The following is a 22,357-nucleotide window of genomic DNA, read 5'->3' as shown; positions in this document are numbered from 1 at the left end:
CCAATGCCACTCATTAGCTCCCATAAATTTGTTGTAGGCTATTCCCTTTTTCCACATCTCTTTTAGGTATCTCCTATGCAGAAGCTGCTAGGAGAAATTACTAGTAACTTGGGTTCTCTGTATTTCTCCATCTTGCTTTACCTCAATACATCCTCCATATGCTGAGCTGTGTTTTCCTCCACAGTTGCAACATTTGTTCTGTCCCTTCCTCACAATCATATGAATGGTCACCTCCACACTTACTGCAATGTATTTTCCCTTTGGAAGTATTTGCTACGTGACCAAATCTTTGGTAGCTGTAGCCTCTCACAGACAGAGGAATAGAGGACTTAGTCCAGAATATCTGATATCCTACAGTCACTCAATCCGATCACATCCTTCTCTTAAAATGTGGCCAACACATCTGTCAAGCTCTTGCTATCACCTCTTCTTCTGCTAATTAGCCTCAGCTGTTAATCACCTTATCTTCACCTATTCCTTGCTTTATTTCCTGACATTTCAGTTGACACCCCAGACACTAGCCGTCCTGCTTCAGTGAGGAATTTGGGTAGCTGGCAGCTTATTTTTTATTTTACCTCTGTCTTAAGGAGCTTCCCTGCATGTTTTCTGTTTTTACATTCTACTAATGAGCCTCCAGCAGGTAGCATCTTAGCTCCTGCTCTATCTCCAGCACTTTTCTGATCCATGCAGCCATTCTCAGGGGTTTGATAGCCTCTATCTTTATGTCCTTATCTAGGGAGTTTACTATTAAGTAATTCCCCCCATTCCCTTCCCTGTCCTCCTATTTGCTGGTCCCCCTTCTGGTTCCAGAGAATCCATCTTATTTCCCCTTGCTTGCATCCAGTCTTCCTCAATGCTTTCCCTATCTTCATCTTCTAGCCTGCTTTCAATTTCATTTATTTCTGCCTAGCCTGCCAGCTAAAACCTAACCAGCCAGCAGTCCCACTCTCAGTCCACAATCACCACTAAGACACCCTCTTTTCAGCCATGGGCTTATATAGGGTCAAGGAGCCAATTGGGGCTTGCTAAAACCGCTGTCCGTCAGCTTCCTTGAGGCAGAACTTCCCCTGGTGTTCAACCACTGCAGATTGTGTGTTGCAGACACTTATCAAATTATAGGTGGCAATAGGGGAAGGTTGGTTGTCTTATAGCCCTATAGTGCTGGGTTCAAGTCCTTACAGCACTGTAGTAAGTTCCCTGTGCAGATGCTTGTCTGATAAGGGAAGTTTGACTGTAATGGCTATGCTGGGTTTAGTTATTGTTTCTGAAGGTGCTGGAAGGCTCCTTCTTCATAACTGAATAGCTAACAGTAAGGAGGGATTGGGGAATGAGCAGCCAGGAAATTGTGGGGCTTGACGATGCATGTCAGCTCTGTATGGGTGTGGTCAGGGAGGTATTCCCCTTTTCAGGACAGTGCATTGGCTGCCTTCTTCTGGGCTTTTGGGTGATAGGTGAGGGTGAAATGAAAGTGTGTGAAGAATGGGTCCCATCAAAGCTGTCTTTGGTTCAGCACCTTTGCCCTACAGAGAGGCTCCAAACTTTTCTTATCTGTGTGTACCTGTATCAGGTGTTGGGCACCTTCACAGTGGTGGCACCATTCCCCAAAGATGGCTTTGATTGCTCAAAATGCCTTATCTAACAATCTCATCATTTTGTTCTGCTGCTGTGAGTTTCTGAGAATAATAGGCACAAGGGAGCAAGTGCCGTCGGGGGCCAGATCCTTTGATCTGTTTGCTATCCCTTATAATCACTTAAAATCTATCCTTTGTAGTTAATAAAATTGTTTTGTTTTCTCTAAACCAGTTTGTGCAATTCCTAACTGGGGGGCAAAAGGCTGTGCATATCTTCCTCCGCATTGTGGGAGGGGGTGATTTTCATGAGCTTACGCTGTACAGTTCTCTGTGAGGCTCAGCAGGACAGGGTGAGGGAGCTGAGGCTGGTGTAACAACCAGACTCAGTGGGACTCCAGTACATCAGGTGGCACCCCAGAAAGAGGCGGGCAACCCGTCACAAATCCCTTCCACCACCGGGAGGCAAAAGGCCTTTTCCACCTGCTCCTCTCACCTCATTGGTGTGTCAATCTTCTATGGGACCCTGATCGTTGTGTATCTGCTACCAAAAACCAACACACTCGGAGACCTCAACAAAGTATTCTCTCTCTTCTACACAATTCTGACTCACATGACCAATCCTTTCATATACAGCCTGAGAAACACAAAGGTGAAGGAGGCCCTGAGAAAAATGGTCAGAAAATGTCTAGACTTTACAAGAATTTAGCAATCACAAGGTTTTAGTTTCTTATTGTATTAAGGGGAAATGGTGAAATGCAAAGCTCATTTATTGTTTTATAGAGACAGATTCCGGGTGGTCCTTATTTCTGGCTAGGTCTTTGGGAATGCGCTTCTATGGAGGATGTGCAAATATCTGAAATGCAAGGTCAATCAATACCCAGATCTTTATATTTAGACTAGAATGGAACTGTATGATACTCATTTTGAATTAGGCAATTCCATACACTAAGCCCAAGTAAGAATATAAGATAAAAGAACAATTTACACTGTGATTATCAAAGGATCCTAAGAAGGTTAAGGGTCCAGATTTCAATGGGGTCATGTTACCTCACTCCCTTAGGCCCCTTGAAAATTCCAGCTGAATGACAAAATATTTGAAAGTACACATACCTTCTGGGTGCCTCAGCAATTGGAGGGCCCCCACTTGAGACAAGATTTTTCAGAGTCCATAAGATTTTCATAACCTATTGTACATTCAGTCGAGGGTAATGATCAGTTCACGTCATTCAGTCTAGGTATATGACATGGCCGTCAGCAACATCCTAACTGAGCACCCCACGGTCATTAACAGTGGGACACCTCAAGAAAGAATAGCTTGTCGCTATGGGGAGAAATTATAAGAATTGGAAGAAATTTGGATCCTGTTTCTTGATCCTTTTGGATAAAGAATGCTGAAATAATGACTGAATTCAGTTCCATCGGACCTCTCTATTTTTCCCTCCTGCTTCCTGCACCCATTCCCCAAGTTCCCTTTTGTGTCAGTTTGTCTTTTTTAATTTGTTGTTACCCCTGCCTCATATGCAAGGTTTCTCTGAATTTGTGTTGTCTAGTCTTGTCGCTTTGACAAATTATAAAGGTGCATGATTCCCTAATTTTTTTAGCTAGCCTGTAAAATGCAGACTGCTGGGTGACATGGACAAGCAATAACAATTTTTCTTGTTTGTTTCTTTGGGGAAATTAATAAAAAACAAATCACAAAAATAAAATGGCAGGACACCTCACAATGACTACCCAGAGGTTGGGAATTCAAAATCCCATGTTACGAGGCACAAGGCAGATTATGTGACATTCCCAATTCAGCACAGACCACCTCTGGTTGAACTGGGAATTGAACACAGATGTCTTACACTGTACTCCAGGGTCTTGTCACTACACAATTCTTCCACACCTGAGTGGGAAAGGCCTCCCCATTCCCATTAGTTAACAATAGGGGCAGCAGAGGTTGGGGTGGGGAAATGATGGTTATAGTGTATAATGGGCACTAGGGGCAGCAGAGGTTGGGGTGGGGAAGTGGTGGCTAAACTGTTTAATGTGCAGTAGGGGCAGCAAAAGGTAGGGGGAGGGGAGGGGTGGCTATACGGTATTATGGGCACTAGGGCCAAGAGAGGGTGGGGAAGGGGTGGCTATATTGTATAATGGGCACTAGGGGCAGCAGAGGGTGGGGTGGGGAATGAGCAGCTATACTGTATAATAGGTACTGGGGGAGGAGTGGATGGAGGTGAGGAATGGGTGGCTATACTGTATAATGGGCATTAGGGGCAGCAGAGGGTGGGGGTGGGGAAGGGGCAGCTATACTGTATAAATGGCACTAGGGGTCAGCCAGGGTTTCAGACCAATATTTTGTGTCTATTCTTCTGATCTCTCAATCACATCTCATCATGGGGAATGACAAACGGACAGTAGTAAACATTAAAACAGTGATTTTAGTTAAAAATATTGTTTAAGTGATTAAAAGTAGATAAACTTGGAATTTAACATTTGAAGTTAAAACTTGAAATTAAAAATTAGACCACGCTTCTTGATAATTCAGATCTGTCCCTTTTTTATATATTCTGGCCTTATATTCAGGCAGTATCCTTCAAAGAGCTAAGCAATAAGATTTCATCCACACAGCTGCAATATTTTAGTCAGATTACTTAAAAAACAAATAGGAAACCTCTTTTTTTTTTTTTTTTAAATGCCATTATGTGAGCCACAAATATTCGGCATTGGACATTATGAAGAATGAAGCTTTGGTGACACAAAATTATTCACACTGGTGATAAATTCAGCTGAGCCCTTATTAAGGTTAGGGAGCAAATTATGCTAGGAGAGGACTGGGATTACTAAGGGTATGTCTACACTACGAAATTAGGTCGATTTTATAGAAGTTGATTTTTAGAAATCAATTTTATACAGTCAATGGTGTACGTCCACACTAAGTGCATTAACTCATCAGAGTGCATCCTCACTACGGTGGCTAGCATTGACTTACAGAGCGGTGCACTGTGGGTAACTATCCCACAGTTCCCGCAGTCTCCATTGCCAACTGGAATTTTGGGTTAAGCTCCCAATGCCTGATGGGGCAAAAACATTGTCGCGGGTGGTTTCAAGTACATGTAGTCAGTCACTCCTCCATCCATGAAAGCAATGGCAGACAACACTGATCTACAATTTTTGAGAAGTCGTCTGCTTCAGAAATTAAATGTGCTATTTATTATGTATTTTGATGTGCTGAATTCAAAGATGACAATTAAAACAACTGATTGGCTACTGTTTCTAAGATATTTAAGTTTTTACATTTTATGTCTATGTATATTGTGTAGATAGTAGAGTTTTAATCATAAATTGTAAACCTAGGTCTTTTCATGTGTTTATGGTTTCTTTACATGATAATATTTCACCTGTCCTGTTTATGTAATACTTTAAAAATCAGCAAAAGGGTTATATAAATAAAATTTATTATGAAACAAAAGGCAAAAAACTATTATGTACATAGTTTAGTCCTATTCAGTGTCTACTCGGCGCTTCTTGGCTTGTCTCTTGTATTCATTAAATGGAGCATCTCTTGTCACTGTCCAGCAATAGTCTGCAAGCATTGATGGGCTCCATTTGCCCTGATAACGTTTCTCCATTGTTGCAATGTCCTGGTGAAATCGCTCGCCGTGCTCGTCACTCACTGCTCCGCAGTTCGGTGGAAAAAAATCTAGATGAGAGTGCAAAAAATGTATCTTTAGTGATATGTTGCAACCAAGGCTTTTGTATGCCTTGAGGAGGTTTTCCACCAACAACCTGTAGTTGTCTGCCTTGTTGTTTCCGAGAAAATTTATTGCCACTAACTGGAAGGCTTTCCATGCCGTCTTTTTCTTGCCACGCAGTGTATGGTCAAATGCATCATCTCGAAGAAGTTCACGAATCTGAGGACCAACAAAGACACCTTCCTTTAACTTAGCTACACTTAACCTTGGAAATTTTCCACGGAGGCACTTGAAAGCTGCTTGTGTTTTGTCAGTGGCCTTGACAAAGTTCTTCATCAGACCCAGCTTGATGTGTAAGGGTGGTAACAAAATCTTCCTTGATTCAACAAGTGGTGGATGCTGAACACTTTTCCTCCCAGGCTCCAATGACTGTTGGAGTGGCCAATCTTTCTTGATGTAGTGGGAATCTCTTGCACGACTATCCCATTCGCAGAGAAAACAGCAGTACTTTGTGTATCCAGTCTGCAGACAAAGCAAGAGAGCAACAACCTTCAAAACACCACAAAGCTGCCACTGATGTTGGTCATAGTTTATGCACCTCAAAAGTTGTTTCATGTTGTCATAGGTTTCCTTCATATGGACTGCATGACCAACTGGAATTGATGTCAAAACATTGCCATTATGCAGTAAAACAGCTTTAAGACTCGTCTTCGATGAATCAATGAACAGTCTCCACTCATCTGGATCGTGAACGATGTTGAGGGCTGCCATCACACCATCGATGTTGTTGCAGGCTACAAGATCACCTTCCATGAAGAAGAATGGGACAAGATCCTTTTGACGTTCACGGAACATGGAAACCCTAACATCACCTGCCAGGAGATTCCACTGCTGTAGTCTGGAGCCCAACAGCTCTCCCTTACTCTTGTGTTATGAGGTGTGGTTCAGAGGAGAAGGATGGGAGAAAATGTGGGTCCTGTGACATTGATGGTTCAGGACCAGAAATTTCATCCTCTTCCTCGTCTGACTCAAGTGAGAATGATTCTGGTGCATCAGGAACCGGCAGTCCTTCTCCATGGGGGTACTGGGTGTATAGCTGATGGAATGTTTGGATAAGGCACAGTCCACTTTTTCTTCTTTGACACACCTTTCACAACTGGAGGCACCATGCAGAAGTAACAATTGCTGGTATGATCTGTTGGCTCTCTCCAAATCATTGGCACTGCAAAAGGCATAGATTTCCTTTTCCTGTTCAACCACTGGCGAAGATTTGTTGCACAAGTGTTGCAGCATATGTGTGGGGCCCACCTCTTGTCCTGATCTCCAATTTTGCAGCCAAAATAAAGGTGATAGGCTTTCTTAACTATAGTGGTTATATTGTGCTTTTGTGATGCAAAAGTCACTTCACCACAAACATAGCAGAAGTTATCTGCACTGTTCACACAAGTACGAGGCATCTCTGCTCACTTTGGCTAAACAGAAAGGTGTCCCTTTGCAAAATCAAACACTGACAAATAAGAGAGCACGACACTGTATGATTTCTAGAGCTGATATAGGGCAATTTGTTCAGCAGAGTGATGTAAGCTTCATTATGATTGCATCATCCATGACTTCTAGTAATAACATGATGCAATTCATATCATGGATGACGCAATACCAGCTTCAGATTGCATCATTCATTGTTTTGCCTAAAAAGCAAGTACTGTCCAAACCCAGTCATAGATTTATTCTTAGATCCAGTCAAAGATGTATTTTAGTCATTTCTGGTTTAAATTGAGATCCCTTCCCTTTATAACTCACTTATCCTCCGCCATTCCCAAGCCAAGGATCGGATATACTGACCCAATAGCATACCTGGAAAACTAGAGCCAATCAACAATTTTAAGCATCATTTTCGTTCTCACTGACCCAGAATTAGTAAAGTTTGACTACATTTATTTCAGAAGCATTTTGGCTGTAGAGCAGTTTAATCATTTCAGGTGTGTGCATTGCAATATATTCTACAACTTGACTCCAACACTGCATGAAGGAAAGGTTTCTTCCAGGTTTCTTTTAGCATTTACAGAAGGATACAAATATCCACTTATTTCTGAATGCAAAACCAACTAGGAGATAGTAATAATTCCCAGTCCTCTCCTACCATAATTTGGTCCAAATCTATGCAGAAAGTTCTCATTCCAATTTATCCCCGGTGTGAAATTTTTTGTGTTTAAGCTTTCATAATGTCCAAATGTTGAACATTTGTGCCTCTCATGATTGTATTTTGGAAAAAGGGGTTTCTTTCTTTCTTTGCTTTTTTACTTGATCTCTGACAAAAAAAAAACATTGCTGTCAGGCCTGGGTGGCATGTATCAGACTGGGCGACGCTAAGCCTGCCCAAACAGCCCAGCATGGCCCCACCCATGCTCTGCCCTGAGACCCTCTCCTGGTTGCTACTTTCCCCTTGCCCCAGCCTTGGCAGGCTGCTCCTCTTCCAGGAAGGGGGCTGGGGCTGGGGCTAGAGCCTGTGGCCGGGACTTGAGACACCTGGAGCTGCCAACTCTGGTGGCCCCTGGGCACTGGGGCCACACTGCCTGGCCCTACAGGGCTGTGGGTGCTGGGGCTACAATGCCTGGTGTTTGGGTGAGGAGGGGAGGCTGTGGCACTGGGGCAGGTCAGCCCAGGGCTGGGGACGCAGGGCCAGCACCTGCAATGGGGAGAGAGGCGCTCAGGACTCCAGCAAGGAGGGGGTGGGTCGGAAGTGATTGGGTAAGAGGCGGAGGGGAGCAGGGCCTCAGGCAGAGGCAGGCAGGGTCTCAGGAGAGGGGGCGGGGCTGGGGGCTAGCCTCCCCCAAGGAGCGGCTCACGCACAGTCCTTGCCGACAGGGATGAAATCCCATTGCTTAACTCTTCAAAGGAAACACGTGTAATCTGCACATTGGCTAGAATACCAGGAGAGAGCTGAATCTTCTCAGACTGCAGCTTAAATTTTTAATTCCAAGTTGACTGACTCTTCATCACTTTAAGGAATATTAAACCCTGCAGGAGCCTCTCCCACTCTCTGAAGTCTCACTCCAGCCTCCTGAGTTTGCATCTTTCTCTGGCCTCCTTCAGCCCTTTATTGGAAATGGCCTGATTCCCGTCAGCTGGGGACTCTTCTCTAACCAGGGCTGGGTTGGCCCCCGGCTCACCAGCCCAAGGGCACACAGCTCTGTCACAGGCAGGGATAGGCAGATATAGGTAAAGTGGTGCAACTTCTATGTGTAGACAAGTGTTGCACATTTATTCCACACACCAGACACAAAGGTGACAGATAAGGGGAGGTCTGACAACAGAGATGACAGAAAGAGGACTCAGTTTATTTATTTTATTGCACGATGCTTTTGGTGCAAGGCCCATAGTTATTAGGGTCTGCTAGAAAAAGGTGAAACAGAAGAAGGAACTGGTGGAAAACATCCCCTGGGAGTAGAAGGAATTCTCAGGATAATGGTTTGGCTGTAAATGTACAGGCTGGGTTTTCCCATAAGAGGCCAAAGTTAAGTACCCAAATCTTATAGACAGTGAAGGGGAGTTGCACACTTAACACCCTTAGGTCCCATTGTTAATTACAACTGGATATGGTGGAGCAGACAGACCACTGGACTTGGACTCTGGATAGTTGGTTTCTATGCCTAGCCCTGCCACTAGACTGCTGAGTGATTCTGGGGAGGTAACTTTATCTCTTCCTGCCTTAGTTTCCCCAGCTATAACATGAGGGAATCTGAATCCGAGAATCTGGCCCCCCGAGATTCACAAAACCCAGCTCGGCTGATGGCAAACCGTGTTGGCACATAAGTGTTTGCATCAAAAGGGCTGAGATGCTTCCAAACATGCCCTCTGCAGCCTCACACTGGGTATCTGGACGCCGAGGCCCCAGAGCGACGCACAAACCTGAGGAAGGTGGGTGTTCCCCTGCCTGAATCTCCTCCAGGGCCCCATCCAACAGGTCAAGTGCCCAGATACTTTTTAAAATTCTACTCGGATCCCAAATATCTGGAAACAACTGGCCCAAAATCGTTGCTGAAAATGGGGAAATGATGTCCTGTGCTGATGTCCTGTGTTCTGGGGCCCAGGTCAGAGGGTTTCCTTTGGCTTTTCTGTTCCTTTGAAGGGAGCCTGGGGAGGAAATACATTCTTTAAAAAGAAAGTTAATTATTCAATTTTCTAACATTGGAGTTCCATTCTGACATTGAAACCCTGTATTTTTAGAATGCAGGCGTCTGATTTTTCAGGACAAGTTCCCCAGGAAGACGTACATAGTGGTGTGGAGGTGTTGATTAGCCACAACTAGCACCAGCCATGGTTGCGATGTAGATCACTAGGAACATCAAGAAGAGAAGGGTCTGCAGTCCAGGGAGATTCCCGAATCCCAGGACGATGAATTCTGTGTTAGACGTTTGATTTCCCTGTTCTGTATTCACCATGGGGTTTGTCTGTGAGAAAAAAATTAACTTCAACATAAATGAAAAGCAACATTCACTCAATGAATCGTCAGCACTGTTTTCATTTTCTCCCTCTGCTGGCTACCGGAAGGAAGGGTGAGTGGGGAATGGAGGCCAGGGGAGGGGAAATGCTATCTCTTCATCCCTAGGACATATTTGAGCAGACCGCAGGTTTAACAAAACATTAATATATTTGGAAACACATCTCATAACTTGACAGATGGCAGCAAACACTCAAATACTATTGTGATGGGCTTAGGTACAACAGTACAGAAATGTGTTGTTTCAAATAGCTGCATGTTTCACTACCTGGTGTGACAAAGCGGAACATTGTCCTTTCTAGACTGGAGATCCATACACCAAAGAGGCTAAGATCTGACATTTTAGAGGAATCCGCAACAAAGAAACAAACCAAGCAACGAAGGGTGGGATTTGCAGTGTGTGGGCAGCCAACTCCAAGTGAATTGCAGTGGAATGGGCCATCTAATTGTATCAGAGCCATTTGAAAGTTCTTATCGTCAGACAAATACCTCCCCTTCCCAGAACAATATTTCATTGTCCTGCAGTTGAACACTCTACAGATAGAGACACGAACTTCATTAAAAACCAACCAACAAACAAAACAACTCCCGCTGGAAACTACTGTGTTAGCTAGAAATTGATTCTTTCGTAAGAAAAAAATTGTGTGTAAAATTTGAAATTTGTAAGAAATGTGCCATTTTCATATTGTCAGAAAGATGTAGACCCTGGAATTCCATTTCATAGGCAATTCTGTGATTTCAAATGTTGGTTTTCATTCCAATTTTCACTTTTTAAAAGTTTATTTATCTATTTTTAATTGTATTTCTAGGTTATTTTTTAATTTTATATTACATTATATTTTATAGTTATTTAAATTTATTTCTATGTCATTATTTTATTTCATTTTATATTATTTAATAAAGCTCTATACAATAACTTCCTCAATAACATTTTGTAGAAATTGATATGTTCCCAGGCAACATTTTGATCCTGATAGACAAATATTCCATCAAAAATGCTACATTTTTTCTTTATCTTTGATTAAAAAAAAATTAATTCTTTCTCTGTTGGTGGCTACCCTGACAGTCTACCCTGACTGTCTCTCTTGCCGTTGCTGATCCCCAGAGAAACAAGGGGGGTGAGGTCATATCTTTTATTAGACCAATTTACTAATCCTTATTAACTGCTCAGTAAGACCCTGATCCTGCAGAGTTATGCACAAGGTTATTTTTGCAACTCAGGAATAATTCTGTTCTGTCCAAGCCTTCTCCCTCTGAAATCAGAGATAAATTTCCACTGACTTCAAAGATGGGGCCCTTTGATTCCAATGGGATTTGGACAACTAATGCCTTTAGCCTTCTTTGAAACTTATAGTTCAGCTTGGCAGGATTCGATTTCCATTGATAGATGTTGGTAAATGTTGATAGCTGACACTCTGAAAACAACAACAAACTATATCAGCAATAGTCGGCATTTGTGCAGCCTTCCCCGCACCTTGCGCATGCAGAGATGGTGTCACCGGCCCAGTGGCCATGCACGGCGCCTTCTGCACCCAGCTGTCCTGGGAGTGAGCGAGCGGGGCTGGGACAGCAGAGCTGCTGAGGGCTCCCTGCAAGGCTGCCTGGCCAGTGACACCCATCCCTGTAGGCACCAGGTGCAGGGAAAGCTCCCAGAACCGAGAGCCCCAGCCTGGTCTGCTAGGAGGAGGAGAAGGAGGAGTGCCTCACTGTGGGGGAGGCCCACCACTGCTGAATGGCTTCTGCCCATGGACAGAGCTATTCAACAGCAGGGTCAGAGCAGCTGCCTCCCCTGCCCCTTGCGCCCTGGTGTCTTGGACCCCTCGGTAGTGCAGGGAGCCACCAGTATCTCCGCTGTCACTGCTGGGAGTTCCCCCTGCAGCCCAATTGTCAGTCCTACCCCAATCGCACCCCCTTTGAATTTTCCCACAACAGTAAACATTAAAATAGTTAAAAACTAGGAAATAAACCCTTAATAAAAATCAATATTAGTGATTGAAATCGCAAAAATAAAATCACATTCTGCCAAACCTGCTCATAGCCATGTCTCCTCCCCGAGCACTGTGCACAGCAGCAGCTATCAGCTCTCTGTTACCCACCTCACCTCGTTGAACTCTCAGAGCCCCGGCCAGTGCCACCAAGAAAAGTAAACTCTTCTGTGTAGCACAGAGGAGGGGAGGTTAGAGAGGAATGGAGGCTGCTGGCCTTGGATTCGGCAGATGGTGGTTCATTTCCCTGCTTCGTCACCAGCTCCTTGTGTGACTCTCAGGCCAGATTTCCAAAGGCTGGTAGGTACCCAACAATGGACATGGTACCTGAGAAGCGGCCGTACCTAACGCCCGTCGATTTCCAATCCGCATGGGGGGTCTACGTCTTGAGGTGCCCAATATACCTTCATAAATCTGCCCCTCAGTGCACCAGGTCCCACCTGTAAAGCAGGGGTAATAGCATCGCACAGGGGTGCTGGGAGGATAGATGCATTCAAGGCAGTGAGGTGCGCAGATACCAGGGTGATGGGGGTCAGGTAAGGACCAAGGATAGATGTGACCTGACAGGTCTTTGCTTTTCCCAAAGTCATTTTGCTTTGGATTGGGAATTTGAGAGAGATCAGTGTCCGGTTCCCCTTGGATTCCAGTGGGGTTAGTAAGCTAGCAAACCTAGATTGCTTCAAACTCCTCAAGATTCATGGAACAGGGAGGAAAAGGTTGGTTTACCTCTAAGGTGGATCTGTCAGCAGCTGGGATCTCTGCTGTCACCTCCTCATGCAGCATTTGAGGGACCAGGATCCAGTTTACTCGGCCCATTTTCTCCCCCCACTGCATTCACCTACTTCCACGTGACCAGTTACTGGATCGACAACCTAGAAAAGCTACCGAGGCTCCGTTCCATGTCCGGTAACATGACCCTGTGCCTCATATCTCTGTCAAATGGGGACCGTCTTTTCTGATTAATTATATATCCTTCTGCGGGAAGAGGCAGTCTCCCTAGTGCCCATGATAAATTATAGCGGCCCCTTCCCTACCCCTCGCCCTCTGCTGCCCCCTAGTGTTCATTATACAGCATAGCTGCCACTTCCCCACCCCCACCTGCTGCTGCCCCCAGTACATATTGTACAGTATACCCACCCCTTCCCCATCCCACCCTCTGCTGCCCACACATTGGTATCATATATGTGTGTGTGTGTGTGTGTGTGCGTCTAGAAGTCTTTCATCCTAAAATGAATGAATGCTCAGTATTACAGCTGAGTCCATTTCACCTTCACCCTTTCACTGAGCACAATCGCCCGTCATTGTCTGAGCTTTGAGCAGCCATGAGTTCAACTCTTCCTCCAGCCCTGTGGTACCCTCTGTGGAATATGATATAGGCCCTAAAAGGCTGGGGTCCCAGATTTTAAGAGGTCTCCCCATCTCCACTTTTTTCCAAGGGCTATGAGTCTGTAAGAGCAGTGGTTCTGAACCAGGGGTATGTGTAGCCTGGGGATACTCAGAGGTCTTCCAGGGGTACCTCAGCTCATCTAGATATTTGCCTAGTTTTACAGTAGGCTATAGAAAAGTCTGTACAAACTAAAATTTCATACAGACAATGACTGCTCTGTAGACTATACACTAAAATGTAAGTACAATAGTTATATTCCAATTTCATAATTATGTGGTAAAACAAGAAAGCCATCAATTTTTCAGTAGTAGTGTGCAGTGACATTTTTGTACTTTTATGTCTGATTTTGTAAGCAAGTCTTTTTAAACGAGGTGAAACTTGGGGATACTCAAGACAAATCAGACTCCTGAAAGGGGTACAGTAGTCTGGAAAGGCTGAGAGACACTGTGTAGGAGCAGGACACGATGCCCAGTGAAGCTCAGGGAAACACGACCTGGGACTACAGCAGGCTTCGCTTCCGGCCATCCTGAGCCCATGTTATATCTATTTTAACGAGTGGTGCAACTAGCGCGGTACTCTCCAGTACACAGTACTGGCAAGAGATATTTAGCGGGTACAGGGTACTGGAAAGACTTGGGGCTGTTCTGTTCCCATAAAGGGAGTTGAATCTCCCATTGAAATGCAATGTTTGGGTACAATACAATAATACAGTTTAGGATACTGTTCTTCTTAAAATTTGTCTTTTAATAAGTCATACGTATGCTGAAATGGCTCCTCACACAAATCTCATATTCCATATAAACAGACTGAAATACTACATATCTGGGGGGGAAAGTGAGTAGTTAAGCATATTGATATTTGTATATACAAATATCCATTTCATGACTGTATTGGAAAATATAGCTGAACTTAATTTTCTATGAAATTTGAAGAAAGTTTAACAGCCCCAATTGTTTTCTGTGTTCATCAGTGTGTACCAGAAAAAATTACATGCCTTCTAAGAGAAAAGAATCAGTCCACACTTACTGAAAAATAATTCCTTCCAACTGATGTTCAGAAGAGTGCTACAAGACACATTCATAACTTCATGAGCAGAGGGTGGAGAGGATACCCTCCCACATTATGACCAGCAAAATAAATAAATAAATAATAATAAAATCTCAAAGAGGCAGAAGTTCACAGATTTGCAAACCTAAAATCCTGTGTTATTCTTTAAACCACCTCAGAACATACCAGGTTTATAGACATTAAAAAGTCAACTGCAAAGGAACACTGAATCCCATTAACCTGAATGTGTGCCAGTATCCCCTCACTGACTAAAGTACAGTTACACCTGAACAGCTAAAAATTAACCTTGTCTTTTTAGGCTTTTTAGACGATGCCAGCTACCAGTCATATTGTACCGTCTGCCATCCACAAGGCAAGGCAAGGGGGTGCTGCTGTGTAGCACTGCAGTACCACGTCTGCCACCAGCACCCAGGAGACATATGGGGACAGTGAAAAAAGGCGAGAAATGATTTTTTGCCATTGCTTTCACTGAGGGGAGGGGGGGCCTGACAACATGTACCCAGAACCACCCACAACAATGTTTTTGACCCATCAGGCATTGGGAGCTCAACCCAGAATTCAAATGGCTGGCAGAGACTGCGGGAACTGTGGGATAGCTATAGTCGTCAGTCGCCCCTCCCTCACTGAGAGCAACGGCTGAGAATCATTTTGCGCCTTTTTTCCGCACAGACGCCATAGCACAGCAAGCATGGAGCCCACTCATATCACCGCAGCAGTTACGAGCACTGTAAACAGCAGGCGCATTATCCTGCAGTGTATGCAGCACCAGAACCTGCAAAGGCAGGCGAGGAGGCGATGGCAGCGATGGCAGGGCAGTCACAAGAGTGATGAGGAAATGGACACAGACTTCTCTAAAAGCACGGGCCATGGCAATTTGTCCATCCTGGTGACAATGGGGCAGGCTCATGCCATGGAACGCCGATTCTGGGCCCGGGAAACAAGCACAGACTGGTGGGACCACATAGTGTTGCAGGTCTGGGATGATTCATAGTGGCTGCAAAACTTTTGCATGCGTAAGGGAACTTTCATGGAACTTTGTGACTTGCTTTCCCCTGCCCTGAAATGCAAGAATACCAAGATGAGAGCTGTCCTGACAATCCACAAGCAAGTGGTGATAGTCCTCTGGAAGCTTGCAATGCCAGACAGCTACCGGTCAGTAGGGAATCAATTTGGAGTGGGCAAATCTACTGTGGGGACTGCTGTGATCCAAGTAGCCAAAGAGATCTTTGACCTTCTGCTATCAACAGTAGTGACTCTGGGAAATGTGCAGGCCATAGTGGATGGCTTTGTTGCAATGGGGTTCCCTAACTGTGGTGGGGCGGTAGATGGAACACATATCCCTATCTTGGGACCAGACCACCAAGGCAGCCAGTACATAAACCGAAAGGGGTACTTTTCAATGGAGCTGCAAGCTGGCCAGGAAAGGTACATGACGCTCGCATCTTTAGGAACTCTGGTCTGTGTCAATGGCTGGAGTAAGGGACTTACTTTCCAGATCAGAAAATAACCGTTGGGGATGTTGAAATGCCTATAGTTATCCTTGGGGACCCAGCCTACCCCTTAATGCCATGGCTCTTGAAGCCATACCCAGGCAGCCTGGACAGTAGTCAGGGGCTGTTCAACTATAGGCTGAGCAAGTGCAGAATGGTGGTAGAATGTGCCTTTGGACATTTAAAAGCACACTGGCAGTTTACTGACTCGGTTAGACCTCAGCGAAACCAATATTCCCATCGCTATTAGTGCTTACTGTGTGCTCCACAATATATGTGAGAGTAAGGGGGAGACGTTTATGGTGGGGTGGGAGGTTGAGGCAAATCATCTGGCTGCTGATTACGCTCAGCCAGAAACCAGGGCACAGCAATGCACGGTGAAGAGCACAGCAATGCACGGTGTGCATCAGAGAAGCTTTGAAAACCAGTTTCATGACTGGTCAGGGAGTGAAAGTTCTGTTTGTTTCTCCTTGATAAAAACCTGCCCCCTTGGTTCACTCTACTTACCTGTAAATAAACCGCCCTCCCCTCCCCCCTTTGATCACCGCTTGCAGAGGCAATAAAGTCATTGTTTAAAATTCATGCATTCTTTATTAATTTGTCACACAAATGGGGGGATAACTGCCAAGGTAGCCCGGGAGGGGTGGGGGAGGAGGGAAGCAAGAGGTAGGGTGGTGGAGGAGGGGAGGAGGGAAGGACAAGGCCACACTGCACTAAAAAACTTATTGAATGCCAGCTTTCTGTTGCTTGGGCAGTCCTCTGGGGTAGAGTAGTTGGGTCGCCGGAGGTCCCCCCACCACATTCTTGAGCATCTGGGTGAGGAGGCTATGGAACTTGGGAAGGAGGGTGGTTGGTCACATAGGGGCTTCAGCGGCGGTCTGTGCTCTTCCTGCTGCCTGTACTGCTCAACAATACGCTGGAGAATATCAGTTTAATCCTCAAGTAGCCTGAGCATTGACTCCTGCCTTCTTTCATCACGCTGACGCCACATTTCCTCTCACTGGTCCCTCCTGTCCTCCCTCGCATCCCTCCTGTCCTGGCATTCATTTTGTGCTTTCCTGCACTCTGACATTGTCTGCCTCCATGCATTCTGCTGGGCTCTTTCAGTGAGGGAGGACTGCATGAGCTCAGAGAACATGTCATCGTGAGTGTGGTTTTTTCGCCTTCTAATCTTCACTAGCCTCTGGGATGGAGACGATACAGTGAGCGTTGAAACATTTGCAGCAGCAGGAGGAAAAAAAAGGGAGAGTAGTATTTAAAAAGATACATTTTAGAGAACAATGGGTACACTCTTCCATGGTGAACCAAACTGTTTACATTACATAGTATGTGTGCTTTCTTTACAAGGTCGCATTTTGACTCTTATATTGAGGGCCTGCCAGTTTGGTGTGAGAGATCACACATGCAGGGCCGGCAGGCAACAGAATTTGGCTTGCAGACATCCATGGTAAGCCACAGTCTTTTGGCTTCTTTAACCTTCATAACATGTGGGAATGGTTTCAAACAGCAGTGCCCTCATGTCCCATACCAAGCACCCTTTGGGTTGACCATTTAAAATGGGTTGGCCATTTAAAAGAAGGGGCTGTGGGTTTTGGGTTAACGTGCAGCACAAACCCAACTAAAGCCATCCACCCCACCTATTCTCTGGGATGATCGCTTCACCCCTCCCCCCACCGCATGGCGCACAGCGGGGATGATTTCTGTTCAGCCACAGGCAAACAGCCCAGCAGAAACGGCCACCTCTGAATGTCCCCTTAATAAAGTTCCCCTATTTCAACCAGGTGACCATGAATGATATCACTCTCCTGAGGATAACAGAGAGATAAAGAATGGATGTTGCTTGACTGCCAGCAAACACTGGGACCATACGCTGCCATGCTTTGTTATGCAATGATTCCAGACTATGTGCTACTGGCCTGGCGTGGTAATGGAGGATGCAATAAGGCTGCCTTCTCCAGAAACCTTTTGCAAAGGCTTTTGGAGTACATCCAGGAGAGCTTCACTGAGATGTCCCTGGAGGATTTCCGCTTCATCCCCATACACGTTAACAGACTTTTCCAGTAGCTGTACTGGCCGCGAATGCATCCCACGTCTTCAGGGCAAATTAATCATTAAACACACTTGCTTTTAAACCATGTACAATATTTACAAAGGTACACTCACCAGAGGTGCCTTCGCTGCCTTCAAGGTCCATGAACCCACCTTGGGTGGGTTGGGAGGGTACTGGCTCCAGGGTGATTAACAGTTCCTGGCTATCGATGAAAATGGTTACTCCACTTTCTTGCTGTGCGCTAACTTCAACGTCTTCCTCCTCCTCCTCTTCCTCATCCCCTAAATCCACATCCCTGTTGCATGAGGCTTGTGAATAAGGGAGAAGCGGTGGATGTGGTATACCTTGACTTTAGTAAGGCATTTGATATGGTCTCACATGATATTCTTATCGATAAACTAGGCAAATATAACTTAGATGGGGCTACTATACGGAGGGTGTATAACTGGCTGGATAACTGTATTCAGAGGGTAGTTATTAATGGTTCCCAATCCGGCTGGAAAGATATAACGAGTGGGGTTCTGCAGGGATCTGTTTTGGGATCGGCTCTGTTCAATATCTTCATCAACGACTTAAATATTGGCATAGAAAGTACGCTTATTAAATTTCCAGATGATACCAAACTGGGAGGGATTGCAACTGCTTTGAAGGATAGGGTCAAAATTCAAAATGATCTGGACAAATTGGAGAAATAGTCTGAGGTAAACAGGATGAAGTTTAATAAAGACAAATGCAAAGTACTTCACTTAGGAAGGAACAATCAGTTTCATACATACAGAATGGGATGAGACTGTCTAGGAAGGAGTATGGCAGAAAGGGATCTAGGGGTAATAGTGGACCACAAGCTAAATATGAGTCAACAGTGTGATGCTGTTGCAAAAAAAGCAAACGTGATTCTGGGATGCATTAACAGGTGTGTTGTGAGCAAGACACAAGAAGTCATTCTTCCACTCTACTCTGCGCTGGTTAGGCCTCAATTGGAGTATTGTGTCCAGTTCTGGGCAGCGCATTTCAAGAAAGATGTGGAGAAATTGGAGAGGGTCCAGAGAAGAGCAACAAGAACGATTAAAGGTCAAGAGAACATGACCTATGAAGGAAGGCTGAAAGAATTGGGTTTGTTTAGTTTGGAAAAGAGAAGACTGAGAGGGGACATGATAGCAGTCTTCAGGTATCTAAAAGGGTGTCATAAGGAGGTGGGAGAAAACTTGTTGATCTTAGCCTCTAAGGCTAGAACAAGAAGTAATGGGCTTAAACTGCAGCAAGGGAGGTTTAGGCTGGACATTAGGAAAAAATTCCTAACTGTCAGGGTGGTTAAACACTGGAATAAATTGCCTAGGGAGGTTGTGGAATCTCCATCTCTGGAGATATTTAAGAGTAGGTTAGATAAATGTCTATCAGTGATGGTCTAGAAAGTATTTGGTCCTGCCATGAGGGCAGGGGACTGGACTCAGTGACCTCTCGAGGTCCCTTCCAGTCCTAGAGTCTATGAATCTATGAGAGTCCATTGATAGATTCAAAGCACAGGGGTGGGGTAATTGTAGGGGCACCCCCTAGAATGGCATGCAGCTCATCATAGAAGCGGCATGTCTGGGGCTCTGACCCAGAGCGGCCATTTGTCACTCTGGTTTTTTGGTAGGCTGGCCTCAGCTCCTTAAGTTTCACGCAGCACTGCTATGGGTCCCTATTATGGCTTCTGTCCTTCATGCCCTTTAAGATGTTTTCAAATATTCCAGCATTTCGTCTTTTGGAATGGAGTTCGGATAGCACGGATTCATCTCCCCATACAGCGATCAGATCCAGTACCTCCCATTCGGTCCATGCTGGAGCTCTTTTGTGATTCTGGGACTCCATGCTCACCTGTGCTGATCAGCTCTGCATGGTCACCTGTGCTGATCAGCTCTCCAGGCTGGGCAAACAGGAAATGAAATTCAAATGTTCGCGGGGCTTTTCCTGTCTATCTGGCCAGTGCATCGGAGTTGAGAGTGCTGTCCAGAGCGGTCAAATGGAGCACTCTGGGATAGCTCCCGGAGGCCAATACCGTCGAATTGCGTCCACACTAACCCAAATTCGACCCAGCAAGGTCGATTTCAGTGCTAATCCCCTCGTCGGGTAAGAGTCCCTAAATTGATTTTAAGAGCCCTTTAAGTCGACAGAAATGGCTTCGTTGTGTGGACAGGTGCAGGGTAAAATCGATCTAACACTGCTAAATTCGACCTAAACTCGTAGTATAGACCAAAGATAAGACACTTTGGAAAATGAGATGTAGGCAGTAGAATAACTTCTTCACAATGGGAATAACATTCACCCACTAAGCAGACATTTGTTTCAGGATGAAATGTTTTTTCTCTGTCCAGGGCTTTCCCTTTGAGACTAGAAGTCTGACTCTACCAACATTGTCTGGAAATCAAACAAACACTAACTTCTCCTTGCCTTTTGCATTCCCGACAGCAGACGTACCTCGGGAGACTGCTTCTTCCCACAGCAGCATATATAATGAATCAAAAAAGACGTTCCCCATTTAAGAGAGGGTATGAGGCACAGTCTTACGTTACCAGACATGGAACAGACAATTGTGCTCAGTGAAAGGGTGAAGGTGACATGGACTCAGCCATAATACTGAGCATTCATTCATTGTAGGATGAAAGATTTCTAGACACACACACATGCACATGCACACACAGACACATATGATACCAATATGGGCAGCAGAGGGTGGGGTGGGGAAGGATCAGCTATACTGTATAATGTGTGCTATGGGGCAGCAGAAGGTGGGGGTGGGGAAGTGGCGGCTATAATGTATAATGAACACTAGGGGGCAGCAGAAGGCAAGGGAGGGCTATAATTTATAATGAGCACTAGGGAGCTTTTCTAGGTTGTCGATCCAGTAACTGGTCACGTGGAAGTAGGTAAATGCAGTGGGGGAGAAAATGGACTGAACAACCTGTATCCTAGCCCTTGAAATGCTGCATGAGGAGGTGACAGCAGAGATCCCAGCTGCTGACAGATCCGCCTTAGAGGTAAATCAACCTTTTCCTCCCTGTTCCATGAATCTTGAGGAGTTTGAAGCAATCTAGGTTTGCTAGCTTACTAACCCCACTGGAATCCAAGGGGAACCGGACACTGATCTCTCTCAAATTCCCAATCCAAAGCAAAATGACTTTGGGAAAAGGAAAGACCTGTCAGGTCACATCTATCCTTGGTCCTTATCTGACCCCCATCACCCTGGTATCTGCGCACCTCACTGCCTTGAATGCATCTATCCTCCCAGCACCCCTGTGCGATGCTATTACCCCTGCTTTACAGGTGGGACCTGGTGCACATTTATGAAGGTATATTGAGTACCTCAAGACGTAGACCCCCCATGGGGACTGGAAATCGACGGGTGTTAGGTACGGCCGCTACTCAGGTACCATGTCCATTGTTGGGTACCTACCAGCCTTTGGAAATCTGGCCTGAGAGTCACACAAGGAGCTGGCGACGAAGCAAGAAAATGAACCACCATCTGCCAAATCCAAGGCCAGCGCTTCAAACACTGTAGCAGCCTTCATTCCTCTCTAACCTCCCCTCCTCTGTGCTACGCAGAAGAGTTTACTTTTCTTGGTGGCACTGGCCTGGCCGGGGCTCTGAGAGTTCAGCGAGGTGAGGTGGGTAACAGAGAGCTGATAGCTGCTGCTGTGCACAGTGCTCGGGGAGGAGACATGGCTATGAGCAGGTTTGGCAGAATGTGATTTTATTTTTGCGATTTCAATCACTAATATTGATTTTTATTAAGGGTTTATTTCCTAGTTTTTAACTATTTTAATGTTTACTGTTGTGGGAAAATTCAAAGGGGGTGCAATTGGAGTAGGACTGACAACTGGGCTGCAGGGGGAACTCCCAGCAGTGACAGCGAAGATACTGGTGGCTCCCTGCACTACCAAGGGGTCCAAGACACCAGGGCGCAAGGGGCAGGGGAGGCAGCTGCTCTGACCCTGCTGTTGAATAGCTCTGTCCATGGACAGAAGCCACTCAGCAGTGGTGGGCCTCTCTCACAGCGAGGTACCTCTCCTCCTCTTCTGCCTACTCCCAGACCCGGCTGGGGCTCTTGGCTCTGGTAGCTTTCCCTGCACCTGGCGCCTGCAGGGAAGGGTATCCTGGCCCCGCGGCCATGCAGGGAGCCCTCAGCAGTTCTGCTGTCCCAGCCCCGCTCGCTCACTCCCAGGACAGCTGGGTGCAGAAGGCTCCATGCACTGCCAATGGGCCAGTGACACCATCCCTGCAGGCACAAGGTGCGGGGAAGGCTGCACTAATATTGACTGTTGCTGATATTGTTTGTTGTTTGTTTCAGCGTGTCAGCTGATATCGACATTTACCAACGTCTATCAATGGAAATCGAATCCTGCTGATCTGAGCTATAAGTTTCAAAGAAGGCTAAAGACATTAGCTGTCCAAATCCCATTGGAATCAAAGGGCCCCATACTTCAAGTCAGTGGAAATTTTATCTCTGACTTCAGTGGGAGAAGGCTTGGACAGAACAGAATTATTCCTGGGGTGTAAAAATAACCTTATGCATAACACTGTGCAGGATCAGGGCCTTAACCAGCAGTTAATAAGGATTAGTAAATCAGTCTACTTCACCCCCCTTGTCT

This window comes from Malaclemys terrapin, chromosome 12 (genome assembly GCF_027887155.1).
Source record: "Malaclemys terrapin pileata isolate rMalTer1 chromosome 12, rMalTer1.hap1, whole genome shotgun sequence".
Lineage (NCBI taxonomy): Eukaryota > Metazoa > Chordata > Testudines > Emydidae > Malaclemys > Malaclemys terrapin.
Note: the sequence above shows the minus strand (reverse complement) of the source record.